Source organism: Notolepis coatsorum (assembly GCF_963971535.1).
Source record: "Notolepis coatsorum genome assembly, chromosome: 5".
In the NCBI taxonomy this organism is placed as follows: domain Eukaryota; kingdom Metazoa; phylum Chordata; class Actinopteri; order Aulopiformes; family Paralepididae; genus Notolepis; species Notolepis coatsorum.
In genome coordinates, this window is record NC_140169.1 from 165,896,705 (window position 1) to 165,913,427 (window position 16,723).

A 16,723-nucleotide genomic window follows, 5' to 3' on the forward strand; every position below is an offset into this window, starting at 1 on the left:
AAAGGTTATGTTAAAGTGGTATGTGGTCCAGTTATGCTGCTCTGATTAAAGGTTGTGTTAAAGTGGTATGTGGTCCAGTTATGCTGCTCTGATTAAAGGTTATGTTAAAGTGGTATGTGGCCCAGTTATGCTGCTCTGATTAAAGGTTCGTTTAAAGTGGTATGTGGTCCAGTTATGCTGCTCTGATTAAAGGTGATGTTAAACTGGTATGTGGTCCAGTTATGCTGCTCTGATTAAAGGTGATGTTAAACTGGTATGTGGTCCAGTTATGCTGCTCTGATTAAAGGTTATGTTAAAGTGGTGTGTGGTCCAGTTATGCTGCTCTGATTACGTCCTCCTGAAGTTGACAGGCTTCAAATGTGAAAGTATATAATCTTCATACATTTCTGCCATGTTTTCTATGCAAAATATTTTTCTTCAAAGTAACTAGTAACTGATGGGGTCAGATAAATGTAGTGAAGTAAAAAGTACAATATTTCCTTTGAAATGTAGTGGAGTAAAAAAGTATAAAGTTCCCTCAAATGAAAATACTCGCGTAAAGTACAAGTAGCTCGGAAATGTACTTAAGTACAGTACTTGAGTAAAAGTACTTATTTACTCTCCACCACTGCCTGACAACAATGACCAATAACACCACAGTGGCCGGAAATCTTGACGGATGTCCAGTTGAATGTTTATCCAGTTGGTGTGTTTATAATGCATTTGCCCTGTTAGCATTTTTTTTTTTTTTTTTACGTAATCGTTTTCCTGAACGATTCAAGAGGGCAGTCTTTTATATTTCCTGTATTATTCCTCAGATTACGCCCCCAAAGCATCTGTCCCACACAGAAGATAATTATAGAAGCACCAGTTAAGACGGAGGCATGCTGCATTCTCAGTGTGGGAGTACAGAAATATGAGGCTTTATAAACTAACAGGATGTGGGGGGGGGGGGGGGGGGGGGGGTGAGGGAGCGGGGGGGGGGGGGGGGGGGGGACATGGTCCTCTTGCCTCAGAGTGAAGGAAGGTTAGGGTTTAACTGTAAGTGTATAAACACCACCACAGCATCTGGAGAGGAATGTCTGCGGTGGGATGTGTGCTGTGACGCCCCGCTGCTTGGAATCTGGCTCACTGTAACGTGACGGAGCCGGGGAGGTGCATCATGGGTGATGGAGACCTAGGCTCTGACTGTGTCCAATCACTATGATGAATGACTCATCACCGGCATTTCCCTAGGAATACATAATGGCATGGCTGGTAAGGGTTCACCTCTCTCAGACTGTCCATCCATCAGCCTCCCCCGGGCACATTCTTCATGCTTTTGGATTTGAAAGTGACACCTGCTGGCCATACAAAACTTTTTTTGATCCACTTTTTTCTCCTCTTTTTTTTCTATTTTTTCTCCCATCCCAATTCCACTGTGCCAATTATCCCCTCCCCTGTCTTGAACGTTGCTCTGCAGTGAGCCTCATCAACAAGAACAGCTTCTACCCCTCTGCAGTGAGCCTCATCAACAAGAACAGCTTCTACCCCTCTGCAGTGAGCCTCATCAACAAGAACAGCTTCCTCTGCAGTGAGCCTCATCAACAAGAACAGCTTCCTCTGCAGTGAGCCTCGTCAACAAGAACAGCTTCCTCTGCAGTGAGCCTCATCAACAAGAACAGCTTCCTCTGCAGTGAGCCTCATCAACAAGAACAGCTTCCTCTGCAGTGAGCCTCATCAACAAGAACAGCTTCCTCTGCAGTGAGCCTCATCAACAAGAACAGCTTCCTCTGCAGTGAGCCTCATCAACAAGAACAGCTTCCTCTGCAGTGAGCCTCATCAACAAGAACAGCTTCCTCTGCAGTGAGCCTCATCAACAAGAACAGCTTCCTCTGCAGTGAGCCTCATCAACAAGAACAGCTTCTACCCCTCTGCAGTGAGCCTCATCAACAAGGCTCAGGACCCTCACTGACACTCCCCCACTGTGTTACATTAACACACCCCTACTGGACTATATAATAATAATAAACTTAATTTGTATAGCACCTTTCATACAAGAATTGCAGCTCAAAGTGCTTCACAGCAGAGAAAAGACAGGCATAAAATGAGCACATAAAGTGCAGACATATACAATCACAGTTTTTCACATTAGGATCCAATATCCCAACAGGCCACCTTGTTTATTGTTTGATTCAGTTTAAAAAATAGACAATAATAAAAAGAGTAAAATAGAATCAGACAGAGTAAAATAGTGCAATAGTGCAGTGCAATAAAATAGTAGAATAGAATAGACAGAGTAAAATGATGCAATAGTGGATTACTGTAGTTTAAAACCGTCTTTACCTTCCCTGTTTGGTATCCACAGTTTAAAACCTGACAGTCTTATATACTTGTATATACAATCAGAACATACCTGTTCATACTTCACTGTTCATACTTTTTGCACATAACTGCCCAATTGCACAGCCCTGCTAAATAACCAATCCCACTGTATTGTTATTTTAGTAGAATTAGTGTATACTGTGTATACTTAACTACAGTACATCCCTGGCCTATTTTTATTTGTATTTATTACTTATAATTATACTATATTCTATTGTGCTTCTATCTTAATTTAGTTCATATTCCATTTAATTTCATTCCACCTTTATATTTTATCATCTGTCCGCTATTGTCTGTCCGTCAATGTCGCACCGCAAACGGCCAAAGCGAATTCCTTGTATGTGAAAACAACTCGGCAATAAAGACCTTTCTGGTTCTGATTCTGACCTTTATCTGACCTCACCTGCTCCACCTGGGGGGGGGGGGGGGGGGGGGACACACTGCACAAAAGAAAATTGAGACATAAACAACAGTAATTGAATCTATTGAATCAGTATCACTTGTGTTTTCATCGGATTTCAAGTGCCTTTTTATATCCTCAGCCATGAGAGGGCAGATCAAGAGTGGTGTGAGACTTAATGTTTTTAAATGGAGACACGTTGGCTCTGTGCTGTTCTCAGACCAGCCACATAATTTAATAAGTGCGGCTCCCAGGACCCGTCACTGCCCACATTTAGCACATTATCGCGTTGCTTCCTGGAAGACCGATCCGATACAGATTGCGTATCGTATTGCTGGTTATGGATACTATTAGATGTGCCGTTTCATTCCTTTTGTCCATTTTTTCCACTCCTCCCTCTTCAGCTCATCTATCTATCTCGACAATATACACACACGGTCGTCATCCCCGAGGGGAGAGTGAGCCATGTTCACGTGATGATGACAGCCCGTCGCACAGGTCACCCCTTCGATTAGGAGGGTTGGGAGATGTGAGTCATTACATCATGGCTTGGCTAAATGGAGTACTGTTGTGTTGTGTAGCTGTTGTGTAGCCTCAGCTCCTGTTGTGTTGTGTAGCTGTTGTGTAGCCTCAGCTCCTGTTGTGTTGTGTAGCTGTTGTGTAGCCTCAGCTCCTGTTGTGTAGCTGTTGTGTAGCCTCAGCTCAGCTCCTGTTGTGTTGTGTAGCTGTTGTGTAGCCTCAGCTCAGCTCCTGTTGTGTTGTGTAGCTGTTGTGTAGCCTCAGCTCAGCTCCTATTGTGTTGTGTAGCTGTTGTGTAGCCTCAGCTCAGCTCCTGTTGCGTTGTGTAGCTGTTGTGTAGCATCAGCTCAGCTCCTGTTGTGTTGTGTAGCTGTTGTGTAGCCTCAGCTCAGCTCCTGTTGTGTTGTGTAGCTGTTGTGTAGCCTCAGCTCCTGTTGTGTTGTGTAGCTGTTGTGTAGCCTCAGCTCCTGTTGTGTTGTGTAGCTGTTGTGTCGCCTCAGCTCCTGTTTTGTTGTGTAGCTGTTGTGTAGCCTCAGCTCCTGTTGTGTAGCTGTTGTGTAGCCTCAGCCCAGCTCCTGTTGTGTTGTGTAGCTATTGTGTAGCCTCAGCTCAGCTCCTGTTGTGTTGTGTAGCTGTTGTGTAGCCTCAGCTCAGCTCCTGTTGTGTTGTGTAGCTGTTGTGTAGCCTCAGCTCCTGTTGTGTTCTGTAGCTGTTGTGTAGCCTCAGCCCCTGTTGTGTTGTGTAGCTGTTGTGTAGCCTCAGCCCCTGTTGTGTTGTGTAGCTGTTGTGTAGCCTCAGCTCCTGTTGTGTTCTGTAGCTGTTGTGTAGCCTCAGCCCCTGTTGTGTTGTGTAGCTGTTGTGTAGCCTCAGCCCCTGTTGTGTTGTGTAGCTGTTGTGTAGCCTCAGCCCCTGTTGTGTTGTGTAGCTGTTGTGTAGCCTCAGCTCCTGTTGTGTTTCAAGTTCAAGTTTCAAGTTTCTTTATTAGTTATTGTTACAAAGGGTCAGATTAAACTGAATATATATATTTATTACTTGAGATATATTGTATAGTATTTGTATATCGTCTGATATCCCTTGTATATTCTTTGTACATATACACGGAATATCCCTTTACCTAGTACAGGCCAGACCATAATATTCGTTCTCCTATTGGACAGCGATCCCCTAGGCGCCACGGCCATACCCCCCAATGTCTAGTTCAAAGTCACCGCTAAGACATGCCTGGACATGCCCGGTTCTGCGCAGGAATACGAGACAGAAATAAGGCTGGTACTAGATTGTTCACCTTACGTATAAATACGGCGCAGGTGAATACAGCAGTATGTTAACCAATAAGTTGAAGCCTCACACCACGATACAACGTGCTGTGAAGTGGGCCCGTTTTGCCCCGAAATAGAGCCTTGAGACCGCGTGCGAATTGATAGCTGAAGTGTCAGAGTTTAACGCTGTATCGTCGAGTTCGACCTATTCTATTATTAAGTAATAGTCTATTATGTATAGTGTATCGTGCGGCTACCGTTCTACAGTGACCAGCATTACCAACGTTTCCTCGTACCGAGCTAGTGTGCTTATCCAGGCTGGGCGGCTTAACCTGGTGCCGTCATCCGAGGAGCCCTAGACGAGAACCGTGTGGATATGTACACTGGATAACCTACCCCGACGACTACAGAGCCCTTTTCGGCTGGATTATATTTGCTTTGGTCCTGTAGCTGATGGAGCGGAGAATCGTCTACACCCACTGCTGTGTGGGATTTACCCTGTGAGGAGCACCGTCGAGCCCGCCTCTAGGACCCCTGAGGCTGGCTAGCTTTCCTCCATGCGGCACTGCATACCGGAGAATAGCTGTTGTTCGTCTGCGGATCAAGGGATTATTGCACTGTCTCCTGTACCTGGAGTCTCCTTATTCCTCGTTGACCCAGACTTTCGCTACCGACAAATCCTCTCCCCTGCTGGCCTACAACCGGAGGGACCCTCTTAGTATCTCCAGCTGCCCTACTAGTGTACCATATATAATTCTTATGATACAGGTGGTATTAATTATCTCCTGCGTAATATTCTCATGGACTTACGCTCTTGACCTATTCATGCACATTCTTCGCCTTACAAGCGCAACTCTCAATCTTGATAAGTAATGTAAGATAATCTTCGTGCTGCTAATAAATATTCTTCTAAACAGTATTTTTTGTGAAGCCGTGTTATTGTGGATGTGTTCATCTCATATACATGTGTACTGTATGGCCAGTAGTAATGTACATAACTCAGTAGTGGTTTAATGATACCATACTTATTCAATACAGTCAGGGAATTGTACCCCTCAGTTACAGTTATCATACAAAAATACAGAGTACTTTTATATAAAATGCTTCTTTCTGTTTTGCTCCAGAGATTGTGCTAGATAAAAATAGATAAGTATAAAATAAGTAATAACAGTATAAAATAGAAGTCAAGTACGTAGACAAAAGTGTTCAATGTACATATATACAATATTCAATGCAGAGTAGAAAAGTAACTGAGTTACAATACAATATACAGTACAATGCAGAAATGGGATGAGGTACAATTTATAGTAAGGTGTGATGAGGTATGAGTTCTAAAGTGGGTGCTGCAGTGAGTTGTTCGTTTAAAGTGAGTGTGTGTGTGTTGATGTGTGTGCTGTGAGTGTATTTGATGGTTTGTTACATAGTGTTTGTCATTGAGCATTCTGATGGCCTGGGGATAGAAGCTTCTTCTGAGTCTCTCTGTACTGGCCATGAGACTCCGGTATTGCTTGCCTGACCGCAGCAGTTCAAAGAGGCAGTTGTTTGGGTGGCTGGAGTCTTTATTTGATTATTCTCTTAGCCTTACCCATGCGTATTATGTTGTGTAGCTTCTGCTCAGCTCCTGTTGTGTTGTGTAGCTGTTGTGTAGCCTCAGCTCAGCTCCTGTTGTGTTGTGTAGCTGTTGTGTAGCCTCAGCCAAAGCTATTCTTAAAAATATTCAATTTTAAAAACAATCTTAAATTGTATTTAACACTGTATTTTGTATTTTGTTTTGTTTTTTTGTTTTCTGTTTCTTTGCTTGCATGTAATTTTAGCCATCTTAATTGTTAGTTTCATCGTGTATTGTATGTTGAGTACTGGCTTTTAATAATTCTGTTTTGCAATAATTGTTTTTGTATGTTTTTTTGTGTGGACCCCAGGAAGACTAGCTGGTTGCCATGGCACCAGCTAATGGGGATCCGTAATAAAATCAAATCAAAGCTCAGCTCCTGTTGTGTTGTGTACTGTAGCTGTTGTGTAGCCTCAGCTCAGCTCCTGTTGTTTAAATTTTATATAGTATAATATCTCATCCTGTTATCTGCACTGCACACTTTTTAGAACTATATAGTATATTTTAGTCATATTTTATTACTATTATTCTATGCTAATTGTATTGTATTTATATTATTGGAAGCTGCTATGGTCGAGGGACCACAACAAATAGAATTTCACTCCTTCTTTGCTGTAAGGTACTGAAAATGTGACAAACAAATATGAATCCGACACGCTGTTGTTCTCGTTCACGTCTGTGTAATAAATGAGAAGCAGGCACCACGTTCCCCCTATAGGTAGTTCCTAGCAAGGCAAGTATAATCGAGCACCTATCTCAGACCCAAGTAATAGAAAACAGCATGAATGGAAATAAATAGTTTGAAAATTATAATATACTTCTTACACATAATAATAAATAAGATATATATATATCTTCTTTTACATTTTCACAAGCCTTTGTTTACTTCAATTGTATACATAATATAACCCGTTTAATAAAGAGTACAGCATGAAATTTATCTTTTCGCATTACTCTCTTTTTCATGTCCACTACACATACAGCTAGAAAACACATTTCAGTCACTACCTTACGAGTCTACATCACCAGGAGGACATGGCTCAGATGTCAGTCCCATTAGAGCAGTGTTTCTCAACTGGTGGGTCGCAACCCAAAAGTGGGTCGCAGGGCCATTTTGAGTGGGTCGCGGATGTGTTAAAAAAAAAATTAATTATTATTTCTTTTGCACTACCTATCTTTGTGAAAGTGGCTTCTCAGCTCTGGTCCAGCTGAAGACAAAGCAGAGGAACAGATTGGACATTGAGCATGACCTCAGAGTTGCTTTGTCTACCATCACCCCAGACTGAGACTCGTCAGGAGCAAACAACATCCCCAGTTATCCCATTAGTTCCCTGGGATGTTAAGCTAAGAAGTCTGCTAAGAAGGATATTATTTATTATTATTATTATTTTATTTCATTGGGTTTTTATCCCTAGTTGCACTTTTGTTGCAACCCCAGTTATCCCATTAGTTCCCCCAAACATAGGTCTGTTATGTTAAGCTAAGAAATCTGCTAGGAAGCATATTATTTATTATTATTTTATTTAATTGGTTTTTTAGCCCTAGTTGCACTTTTTTGTGTTTATTTCATGTTGTTAAAGGAAAACTCCAACATTTTGGGAAATTAGCTTATTTAACATCTTCCCTGGAGTTAGACAAGAAGATACATACCTTTTTTGTCTCTGTGCGTGCATTTAGCTTTGGGAACAGTCGCTCCGTTAGCATAGCTTAGCTTCATCACTGGAAGTGAGGGGGGGCCGGAGCCTGACATTCCCTTACAGTGTATAGTTTGATTGATTGATTGAAAAGTTTATTAACAGATTGCAGAATACACTCCAAATACAACTCCAAAACGTTCATGTAAACATGTTGTGACCTGTGTATTCACCACGTGGAGAAATAAAAAATAATTGAATTAGACAATTACGTTTTATAAGCAAATATACTCTGAACTATTTTTTGCCTAACCACACTCCTCTCTGAGCGCAGCCAGTGATTTCAACGTGTCGTCGTGATTGTTGACATTCTCATTCATTCAAAGGATCCGAACCGATTGAAGTTTATGGATACCATGACTTAAAATCCTCTTACCTTGACGATTAAAAGCCTCCCCAATTTAGAAAACAGTAATCCAATGGCTGGTATTGTTATACCGGACGCTCTGAGCTAACCGGAGCTAACACAGACCAGGATGGTAAAGCATATATAATGACTTCCTTTCTGGGGTTTTCAAAATAAAAGTGCGACGTTTATAGCAGCGGAAAACGTTTATTTTGTACATTATCGGTAGGTTATGTAGATAACCTAGTTATATTAGTATTGGCTGAGCGTTCCGCTCTGAGCCGTATGAGATATTCTATCTCCTATGATACCTAATGTATCTCCCTACGAACAAAAAAATACATGCACCACACCTGTATGGGGCTCCGCCCCCATGGTGGCACCGCCCATATAGCAGTGACGGTAGTCACCACACACCCTTCCTCGCCAAAAACCCGTCCCAGGAAAAGATTCCTCAAGAGGGAACTCAGGGCCGCGCAGAGCGGAACGCTCAGCCAATACTAATATAACTAGGTTATCTACATAACCTACCGTTATATGCCGTATTTGCTATCGCGTTCCGCTCTGAGCCGTATGAGATATGGGGAAGAGCGGACGCGAAGCCCGACAAATGTACCCCCTGAGGACCCGTAAGCCCACATCAAGGGGTGCGGGGAGCCCTGTCACCCCATCCTCCCTAATGAAGGGGGGGCGCAGTCAACTCCACCTGAATGCGAACAAGAGGGAAACTAGAACCCCTTGAACACACCGTACAGGCGGAACCACGTGTGACTCAACACACTGTGGCCCATACCCATACACTCCTGCTACCCGACCAAAGGACGGGAAGCAGGAAAGGCCACAGACCCCAGAACCGCCTGGGAGACAGAACCCCCGGTCATGTCCATGAGGAAAAACCTTACAAAGGAGCCCGGGGAGGACCATGAAGCTGCAGCACAGATGGCCTCCACCGAGGACCCACCCAGGAGAGCGGCAGAGGCAGCCACCCCACGAGTGGAGTGCGCCCTGACGCCCCCAGGGGGATCCTGCCCAGCCAACGTGTAGCAGAGGGTAACACCCTCGCACAACCAATGGGACAGGCGCTGCTCCGACAGTGCCTTACCAGCACGAGCCCCACCGTAACAGACAAAAAGCTGGTCGGTAACCCTGAAATCCTGTGTACGGCTGAGGTAAATCCCCAAGCACGGACTGGACATGACAGGTGAAGGCCCGCATCTAACTCACTAGTGTGAGGAGGAGGACGAAACGCCTGAACCACAATATCCCGGGAGCGGAAGGAACTCCGGATATTCTTAGGCACGAAAGCAGGATCAGGTCGCAGAGTGACACCGCAATCGGTCCGAAAAGACAGGCACTCTGGACGTACCGAGAGAGCACAGAGCTCACCTACGCGTTTAGCGGAAGTGACAGCCAGAAGGAACGCGGTCCTGAAGGACAGCTGTCCCAACGGCGCCTGCTCGAGCGGCTCAAACGGGGCCAAGGACAACCGACCGAGGACCAATTGAAGATCCCAAGTCGGAGCCAAGGAGCGTTGCACCGGCTTAACGCGTCGAGCGCCAAGCAGGAAACGCTTCACAAGAGGGTGGCTGAACAAGACATCCCCTCAAACCCCTCATGATAGGAGGATATAGCTGCTGCATATACCCTCACCGTCGAAGCCGACAGTCTATCAAGGAGAGACCGGAGGTAACTAAGGACAGCATCCAGGGGGCAGGAGACTGAGTCCCGGCCCCCCGCCTTACACCACACTTGGAACATACGTCATCTGCCCGCGTAAGCGAAGCTCCAAGCAGGAAACGCTTCACAAGAGGGTGGCTGAACAAGACATCCCCTCAAACCCCTCATGATAGGAGGATATAGCTGCTGCATATACCCTCACCGTCGAAGCCGACAGTCTATCAAGGAGAGACTGGAGGTAACTAAGGACAGCATCCAGGGGGCAGGAGACTGAGTCCCGGCCCCCCGCCTTACACCACACTTGGAACATACGTCATCTGCCCGCGTAAGCGCGACAGTGGAGGGAGCATGCGCATTCCAGATGGTAACACCATCAGGATCAAGAACCTGCGCCCCTCAACGTACCCGTCCCAACAACTGACCTAACAGATGTATGGGGAAGAATCCCTGGCGGCACGGCATCGGTCCCAGACCCGCCTGGCCATGTCCAGACGCAATCCTCACCCGTCAGGATGAGGGCCGCCCCGCGACAGTACACCTGCACCCACATTCTCCCTGCCGGGGATGTGGGGAGCCCTCAGGCCGCGCAGATGGAGGACGCCCATAGCCAGCCGCCCGCCGCCTGGTGCAGACAGGGGGAGCGTACTCCTCCCTGTCTGTCGATACACGACACTGACGTCGTATCGTCCGTCCTGATCAACACCATTTGTGGACCAGAAGGACCGCTTTCAACACCAACACATTGAACATAGCGCAGACCGGGCAGCATGGTTTGCCAGCTGCCCCCTACTGCGTTGGCCCGTCGCATCACCAGCGAGGGAGGCGTCGGTGAAAACGCGACGTGAGACAGCGCCGTAACCGTCCTAGGACGGAACCTCCCGAGCGTGTTGACAACACGCTCTGAGATGGATGCCCATAGCCCTCCAACCGTTGACTGGGAAGAGGAATACTCTACAACCAGTCTACAGCAACCCCAGGCTGGTAGAGACCTGCCTGGTACGAGACCTGACGATCCACCTTGACCGCGAAGGACCAGAACGTCATCAGGGCAGAACACTCCGTAACCCCGGACGACGCAGAGGCCCCAGTGCGGCCTCCACGCACTTGGTGAAGATGCGGGGAGCCAGAGAAAACCGAACGGCAGCCTCTGGTACTCATACGCTAACCCTGCAAAGGAAGCGTAGGTAAGCCCTAGGATGGAAGATCGGGGATGCGCATACGCATCCTACAGGTCCATGGAGGAGAACCCCCACCTGACAGTGTTCAACAGGTAGGAGACGATCCAAAAAATACTGAACCTTCCCATGGGACAGGTCCAGCCTGGGTCTTACACCCCTCCCTCCCGACTTCTCGGGCAGAGAACACCGGGAGGAGAACGCCACGACGATGGCTTGCTTCGTCCACAGAGATTGGATCTCGTTGACCAGAGCTGTCACAGCTGGAGACCCCGACAATAGGGTCTGTACCAAACCGGAAAACGGGTGGGGTTGTGTAAACACAAGTCCCCGCCTCAGCGTTCTCTCCATCCACCTCGACATATGATACTGCCGTAGTCATATGTGACGACACTCCCAACGCACCCGCCGTCACGTGGCGCAGGTCCGCTAGGAACCGTAGATAGTTGGCCCGGTCCCCCCGCTGTGCGTAGCCAAACCTGGAACCGTGCGAGGAGCGCGTTCCGTGTCCGAACACCTGACCCTGGCACCACCCACGAGGCAATCGCACCCAAGGGGGAACCCCGACAGAAAGGGCCGGTCTGATACGGGGGGCTTCCGATGAAAAAAGCCCCCCCACTGAACACCCCTCCAGAACATGCTGAAGGAGTTGTTCTGCAGCCGGACATGCAAGGTGTAAGGCCCCCATGGGTTCCTACACACCGTAGCCCTGCAGTGATATTACTACCACCCCAAACCATGTGAGCTGCGACCACTTGCCAATATTCCAGGAGTGGGAGGCACCAACATGATACCAGGCCTGGCGAAGGCGAGGCCGGGGAAGCCCGCACTGTGTGCCTCAAAAGGTTTCGAGCCCCCCTGCTGACAACACTTAAGTTGACAGACGTAACACCAGGCTCAACCAACACAGATCAAGGTGTGGGAGCCGCTTGACAGCACAACATTCTCACGGACAGACCCAGGCTCAGCCATAAACTGGGTGTCAGCCCCTGTCCCCATGAGAAGCGAAAAGGGGGGCCGCCCGCGCATCAACGAAGGCACGCGGCCCGCAGCCAAAGGAAACAATCAGAGCCCACTTCTTCCGCTGGTGTTGGGGAAGGGAGCGATCGGAGAGCGGGCTGCTCGCGGCAGGACGGTGACGGCTTGTTTGTTCAAGCCGAACCCATCCTACATGGCCGATCCCTCGGCCGCCAAGGCTGTCGGCCTTGTGGACACCTGTCGAATCGACGCCCAGGATACCTCTGGCGGGGGAAAAACATGGCCGCCTGTCGAGGGCCCCGTCATCGCCGCTGACGAGGCCGTGCTCTCTCTTCTTCTGGCTGCGCGGTGTGAGGCGGTGTAGGGCCTAGGACAATACCGCCCGCGCTCCAGCAGAAGACCAAAATCCCCTGCGGAGAGGGGAACCCTGAGCGGTTATAGCTTGCGGCTGGGTCAAAGCTAATAACGTCAACAACCTCGCGCGATGTGTTGACGTCGGCTGGCCCTCAAGGCCCCTCCACCAGACACCATTTTTCTAATAGAAAAAAACAGCAATTCGAACACAGTTCTAATCGTTGCCAATTCCATACCGTGGCGGTACAAGCCTTAACAGCCCACCAGCCACTCGCCAGGCCGACCCACCCATGGTGTCGGCCGGGCGGGGCATTGTTTCAATATATCAAAAACAAAGGACTGATGTTAACATGGAGCACCAGTGGTGATTGCAAACAGCACCCTCCACTGTGGTGTGCACCATGAAAGGGTTAAATGAATAAAAGAGCTAAACCACAAAAAACTGTAGAATGAGCAAACCCATACACACAAAGTTTAAGGGGAGACGGACCAGACCCGTCTTCATTCAAAATATTCACAACAGGACACCAGCCCTAGTTTAGCCCATTTACCAAAAAAGGTAAACAAAGCCCCCCCCCCGCACTACTCCCCCAGTATACCGATTGACCGTCAGTATGAATGGTTTGAGAGGAGAGAAAACTGTAGCAAGACAGACCTTCTCATAGCAGAGTGACAAAACGAAACAATAGCCCCCTACACAGGGCCGCCCCAGGAGGTGGGGGGCCTCGCGTCTAAAAACGCACAGGGCCTCACATTTCTCCCAGGCGGCCCTGCCCTTATACTACTGCAGCCTAGCGCCAGGCGATGTGGGACCCAAGACAACAATTGCCTGTGCACAGACACGCAACATGTTTACCATGTCGGCTGGACCCATAGCCCCACTACCCGACGCCAACCCAGATGGGAACACCGTTCAACAAACCCCGCCGGAACACAAGGTAAAATACCTGGCTAGGAAACCTAGCCACGACCTACCCTGTTGTCAACCCATTTACCTGAAAAAGGTAAATAGAACTCAGCAAAAAAAACCACAACAGCTACCGACTGACCTTCATTGATGAACCGGGCAAGAGGAGGGAGAGTGACAACATCTCACGGCGGAGACATTAAAACAGCATAGCAATTAGCAGTAGTAATAGCATGCGGCATTAGCGATAGCATGTAGCATAGCTTTAGATGTTTTAGCAGCACGCCCAAGACAGCTTGGAAACCGTTCCCTGCAGAGAACGTTCACCAAACCATCCTGCCCCCGGCGCCAACACACAACATGGTTGTGTTAACAAAACAAACCAGCATTACTAACACTAATACTCATGCCTGAAGACACAGGGCCTACCTGAGTACAAGCTGGCCCGACAGCCAGCCTTGTACAGCTGAACCTCGATGTGCTGTCATCAAACGAGGAACATCAACACAGGCCCGTCGTGTCGCCGAAAACATGCGTCGAAGATGCCAGGGGCCAGCAACCTCCGGTAAGCTTCCAACATTATGACTCTGATCTTTTCATCCTACTAGTTATCGTACGGTGCACGCATCCGAGTACGCTGGGACGAAAATAGAGGAAGGGTGTGTGGTGACTACCGTCACTGCTATATGGGCGGTGCCACCATGGGGGCGGAGCCCCATACAGGTGTGGTGCATGTATTTTTTTGTTCGTAGGGAGATACATTAGGTATCATAGGAGATAGAATATCTCATACGGCTCAGAGCGGAACGCGATAGCAAATACGGCATATAACTAACGTTAACACGAACCTAAACTAACGTTACAACTAACCTAGAGTTAGTTTAGGTTTGTGTTAACGTTAGATAATGTACAAAATAAACGTTTTCCGCTGCTATAAATGTCGCACTTTTATTTTGAAAACCCCAGAAAGGAAGTCATTATATATGCTTTACCATCCTGATCTGTGTTAGCTCCGGTTAGCTCAGAGCGTCCGGTATAACAATACCAGCCATTGGATTACTGTTTTCTAAATTGGGGAGGCTTTTAATCGTCAAGGTAAGAGGATTTTAAGTTATGGTATCCATAAACTTCAATCGGTTCGGATCCTTTGAATGAATGAGAATGTCAACAATCACGACGACACGTTGAAATCACTGGCTGCGCTCAGAGAGGAGTGGTTAGGCAAAAAATTGTTCCGAGTATATTTGCTTATAAAACGTAATTGTCTAATTCAATTATTTTTTATTTCTCCACGTGGTGAATACACAGGTCACAACATGTTTACATGAACATTTTGGAGTTGTATTTGGAGTGTATTCTGCAATCTGTTAATAAACTTTTCAATCAATCAATCAAACTATACACTGTAAGGGAACGTCAGGCTCCGGCCCCCCCTCACTTCCAGTGATGAAGCTAAGCTATGCTAACGGAGCGATTGTTCCCAAAGCTAAATGCACGCACAGAGACAAAAAAGGTATGTATCTTCTTGTCTAACTCCAGGGAAGATGTTAAATAAGCTAATTTCCCAAAATGTTGGAGTTTTCCTTTAACAGTGCATGAAAGATTGCATATTACTGCAAAAAAAAGATTTTGTTGAAATAAATCATAGTGGTTAAAAAATTCGCGACTTAATGACTGAGGAAAATGTTGGGTCCCGAGGCTAGACCAGTTGAGAACCACTGCCCTAGAGGACATGAGCAGGACAGAGGACTGCAGCTGCAGCAGCAGCAGGACCAGACTCACTGGAGGAACCGGCTGATACTGATGTGACGTTCAGGAACCATCCGGTTCTTTTGAACGACTCTTTGGTACGGACAAAGTGAACCAAGTAGGTGGGAGCCAATAGAGGCCTGTCTCCACCAATCACAAGTTAGAGATCCCCTCCCCCCCAGTCACCTATGTAATCCAGGGGTTCTCAAACTTTTTTATACCACGACCCCATTTTATTTTGGAATGTTTTTGGCGACCACACACTTATTGTATCGCGTCATTTCAGCGTGGAATATCGAAATAAAAGCACACATTGTTGAACTTGATCATGCATATTTATTAGAAAATTGAATTACAGCACTATGTTATCAATGAAATTAATGAATATTATCAACAAAAGCAACGGAATTGTTTCTGTAGATACACATTTATAAAAAGAGGCATTTTTTGCCAAAATATGTTGCCAGAACATAAAATATTTTAAGAAAAAGCGTTCACATGCGCTTTTAAACAATATAAAAAACTAGACTTAATGGGAAGGGTGTGCTTGTACATTTGGAAAGTTCCATGATACGCAGCAACAGAAGATTTTCTAAAAATGATCATTGTTGCACTTAGATGAAGCCGAATACAAAGTAGGTTAAAATGTAATATTTCATTTTCATACTTCTGAGTTAGTTACTTCTAAGAGATCAATTCACACCTTATCTGATGCTTACAATTCATCCATATTATTAGCATATCATACATTCTAATGAGAATGTTTCAAAGTTTGGATCAATTAACCTTTTAATTCAAGATGTAGATTTTATTTAAAATATTGTACAAGTCATGAAAAGGTTTTACTATCCAACCTAATGACAAGTACATGTGAATGGATGTTATATCATCATAAAGTAAACAACGTTTTGATAGTTTCATCAATAGTACAGCCATTACTCTGTCAATATACACACACAATGACAAAATAGTTAGTTACTTGTGCAACAGGTTGCTCTGCAATTCCCATAAACCCACAAGCAGTTAGATGGTAGAAAAACCATTAACTAATTCCGTGCCAACCACGAGTTTAGTCGGGTTAACTCGCCAATCACGAGTATACTCGGGTTTTAATAGTTATTTCTTTTATTAGTGATATCCATACATTTTTCATCCATCCAGCCTGACGTTATCATTGGGAATGGGTCTGAGCTCGCAAAGGGGCAAATACCGCCACCTATCGTCTCCCGTATGGTATTGCACATCATTGGATTGGATTGGCTGGGACTGTACATCAGAAAAAAAACTCCGGTCCGGGGTTTCCCTTCTCAGGCAAGCAGTATCGCGTTACCACATTCACTGGCGAGGCTGGGAGCAGGGTCGATTATGTGTTTTGGACTATAACGTTGGATCAATAAACACAATCAATATTTGGAATGGCGATCAGGAATTGGATTAATCTTTTTGCAGAACATCTGATGTGAGGTAAGGACTCAATTTTACCAGTCTTGGGTTAATCAGATGGTTTTTTCTCCGCCATCGGAGTGTGTGTGTGTGTGTGCGTTCCGTTAGCGCTGACCAAGGCATGGATACTCGATCTTTCAGCCCGCTTCTCTAGCGTGCATAAGGACACATATACTATCGATAATCGAGCGTTTATTTGAAAACGATTCATAAATCAGCCGAAAAATTACAACGTTTTTTTTTTTTTTTTTATCTTTTCCCCCCTCCTTT